The following is a 4145-nucleotide window of genomic DNA, read 5'->3' on the forward strand; positions in this document are numbered from 1 at the left end:
CAATTTTGAACCATTCAGTGTTTCCTTGCTCTGTTCTGACAACTGCCTCTTGTCCCAAGTATAGGTTTAGCACCATTATTCTCGGATTCCTGTTCTTCTCAGAGTCAGCCACAGTTTATTACAATGCACACAGTCAAACACCTTTGCATAATCAATGAACCACAGATAAACATTCCTCCGGTATTCCCTACTTTCAGCTAAAATCCATCTAACATTAGCTACAATATCCCTAGTACCATGACCCCTTCTAAACCCAGCCTGAACTTCTTGCAGTTCACTGCTAATGTGCTGTTCCAGTCGTTTTTGTAATCTTTAGCAGAATCTTGCTTGCATGTGATATCAATGATATTGTTCTATAATTTCCACACTCTGTTGGGTCACCTTTATTTGGAATGGGAACAGATATCGATCTCTTCCAGTCAGTTGGCCAAGTGGTTGTTCTCCAGATTTCTTGGCACTTTTCTTTATCTAAGGTTTAAATAAGAGACTTAGGATCCAGGAGGCCTTGTCATAAAGGTCTTGTAAATTTCACCTTGGAAAACAACTCTCTGTGTCCTTGTTCATATTTTTCTTGGTCTTAGAGCTACTAAAGCCATAGATAATTCAAGGGGGGAAAAATGTCAGCTGAGTGAAGACACCAGAAACTGAAGGGAATCCCCACAGAACTAACTTTCTATCATTTCATCAAAACTTGCAAATTCTTTAATCTCCAGCAAATTGTCTTTTTTAAATTTGCTGGGGAAAACCATCTGCTAAACATCATTACTACACTACTGCTCAGAGTTGTCTAGATGCCTCACTCACTGTCTAACACATGGAAAGTAGCACATAAAATCATTAAAATTAGTAAGACCCTATCTTAGTAAACAAAGGAATAAATCAATAAATGAGGACCATTCAGCAGAAATGTCCTGAGAAGTGCTGTTGTTATTTTAACATTTGTCATTATCACATTTCTGTTTTCATATTGTTAAAATTGTGACTCAGATGACACAATGGCTGTCTGAGTTTCTTTGCTATTTAAGAAGCTGGGAAACAGAGCAAATCTTTCAATATCTCTGATAAATTAGCAAGCTATCCTGCATGTTGTTTAGGCCCTGGGAAGTTATTAAACAAGTCAAACTCTTAGCTCTTTTGAGAAGCATGCCAAACCCCAAATTCCAGATGTAAAATTTCCTTCAGCCAGAAAAGAGACATTGAAATTATACATTTGAGAATCCCATTTTAAAGAATTAGATTCCTGTATCGACTCACAGAGAGTTTCAAAATGACAGCTACTAGAATTTGGGGTGGTACTGAACTAGTAGTAAATATAACATAAATGTCATTTTTATTCCAGACAGAAAGACTCAAGGTAGTTATTAGTGAATGACAGTAAATTGTATCGGAAGAGAAGAAAATTTTAATGTAGCCTTTTAAGCTACATTTCATATAGTTCCCATATTATTAGTATTTTGATTTTGGGAGTATAATTCTAGGTTCCAACACAACACCGAGGGAAAAAAATTTTTAAGTATATCTAAGCAGCAAAATATTGCTTTTGAGATAAGAATCTGTAGTTTGATCATGAAATGATTCTATATCAAAGCCAAAAGAAATGGAAGTCTATCTTTACACAAAGATTTATAAACAAATGTTCATAGCAGCATCAATAATAATAACCTAAGTGGAAATCCTTCAGCTGTCCAAAATGGGGTATATTCAGATAGTAGAATTTCAGTGTATTTGGTATATTCAGTAATTAAAATGAGTGAGCTGCTAATTAATATATCACACAACATAGATTTATTTCAAAAGCATTAACTATGCTAAATGAAATAAGCCAGGTGCAAAAGGCTACATATTACATAATCTTAATAACATAGTATGTAATTAAACTTAAAGAAAATGTTAAAAAATCTCAAATACTTACTTGCTACTTCCTATGTCTCAAGATTCTCTGGGTGGTATAAATAGTAAGCTCATTCAGTTACTAAACCAAAGGTTAGAAGTTTAATCCGTTCAGAAGTACTTCAGGAGATCTCTCTGGTGATCTGTTTCCAAAAACTTATTCACTGAGAACTCCAAGGAGTCAAGTTCTACTCAGATACACATGGGCTCATCATGATTCAGAGAGAACTCAACAGCATTGGTCCACAGGTTCCAATGTGTAAGCCACCATGCTAAGTTCTTAAAAAGAAATGAGTGAGAATGAAGTGACTTTAAGTTAACTGAGCATTTCCTCCTGAATTCTTCAACAATAGACTTTTCCCATTGATCTGAAGAATGTCAGACAAGGAAGATGGCACACAGCAGTTTTATGCTTCTCAACCTTATCTGAGTTATAGGTGGCCTATCCCATTCCCCAGCCCCATGCTTCTCTACCTCCTCCTTTCCCAGAGAAGATAAAGCTCATCAGTAGATCTCTCCTTCTTCCCATGCACCCACTAGCACATCCTTCAGTTTCTCTCTTACATCAGGAGTCAATAACCATCCTTTTATCCAGTAAGGTCCACCTCATAATCTCAATTAGTTACTTTCCCATAGTTAAAACAGACAAATGCATTGCTATTAAGTTGCAATCCCCTCACAGCTAACCCTCCAGTGGATTCTCAAGATTAAGTTGAGCTTTTTTACTTATTATTTTTGCAACAGGTGTTACCAGAGTACAGATGTTGGTGGATACCATCACAAAGCCTAAGCCAAAATGGGAAAGGAGAAGACCCATATCATCGCTGTCATAGATTTGGGGAAGTCCACCACGATCGGCCATCTGATCTACAAATGTGGTGGGATCGACAAGAGAACCACTGAGAAATTCAAGAAGGAAGCTGCAGAGATGGGACAGGGCTCCTTCAAATATGCATGGGTCTTGAATAAACTGAAAGCTGAACTTGAAAAACTTGAACTGGATAGCTGAACTTGAGCATGGCATCACCACTGATATCTCCCTGTGGAAATTTGAGACCAGCAAGTACTATGTGACCATTATTGATGCCCCAGGACACAAAGACATTATCAAAAACATTATTATAGGAACATCACAGGCTGACTGGGCTGTCTTGATTGTTGCTGCTGGTGTTGGTGAGTTTAAGGCTGGTATCTCAAAGAACGGGCAGACCCAGGAGCATGCCCTTCTGGCTTACACACTGGGTGTGAAGCAACTGATTGTTGGTGTGAATAGAATGGATTCCACCGAGTCACCCTACAGCCAATGTTACCACTAAAGTCAAGTCTGTTGAGATGCACCACGAAGCTTTGACTGAAGCTCTGCCTGGTGACAATGTGGGCTTCAACATTAAGAAGGTCCCTGTGAAAGACGTTCAAAGTGGTAACATGGCTGGTGACAGCAAAAAATGACCCACGCGTGGAAGCAGCTGGCTTCACTTCTCAGTGATCATCTTAAACTATCCGGGCTAAATCACTGCTGGCTATGTGCCTATGCTGGACTGTCACTCGGCTCACATTGCTTGCAAATTTGCTGAGCTCAAAGAGAAGACTGATCAACCTTCTGGTAAGAAGCTGGAAGATGGCCCCAAATTCCTGAAGTCTGGTGATGCTGCCATCGTTGATAGGATTCCTGGTAAGCCCATGTGTGTGGAGAGCTTCTCTGACTACCCTCCTCCGCAGAGTTTTGCCATCCGAGACATGAGGCAGACTGTTGCTGTGGGTGTCATCAAAGCAGTAGGCAAGAAGGGTGCTGGAGATGGTAAGGTCACCATGTCTGTTCAGAAAGCTCAGAAGGATAAATGAATATTAACCATAACACCTGCCACCCCAGTTGTAATCAGGGGTGGAAGAACAGTCTCAGAGCTGTTAGTCTCAAAAGTTGGAAATAGAAATACCATTTGACCTAGCAATTCCACTACTGAGAATGTTATTGTTGTTGTTGTTATTATGCCCTGTCGAGTCGCTTACGACTCATAATGACCCTATGTACAACAGCTCTAAACTCTGCTCTGTCCTGTGCCAATCGTGCTGTCTCTGACATTCCCATCTTAATTACCCCAGTCACTGAATCAATCCACCTCAAAGAGGGCCTTTATCTTCTGCACTGTCCCTCCACACCCCACCCCCAAGCATGATGTCCTTCTCCAAGGACCGGTCTCTCCTAGCAACATGTCCAAAGTATGTTAGATGGAGCCTCAGAATCCTTGCCTCCAAGG

General features: G+C 39.9%; 1 pseudogene; it reads left to right on the top strand.

The window, feature by feature from the left end:
- Positions 1-2686: 2686 nt before the first annotated feature.
- Positions 2687-3206, top strand: LOC102868024 (annotated as a pseudogene).
- The last annotated feature ends 939 nt before the right edge of the window (positions 3207-4145 follow it).

The sequence above is a fragment of the Elephantulus edwardii genome, unplaced genomic scaffold (assembly GCF_000299155.1).
Source record: "Elephantulus edwardii isolate Elephantulus edwardi_28Jun2011 unplaced genomic scaffold, EleEdw1.0 scaffold00169, whole genome shotgun sequence".
Classification (NCBI taxonomy): domain Eukaryota; kingdom Metazoa; phylum Chordata; class Mammalia; order Macroscelidea; family Macroscelididae; genus Elephantulus; species Elephantulus edwardii.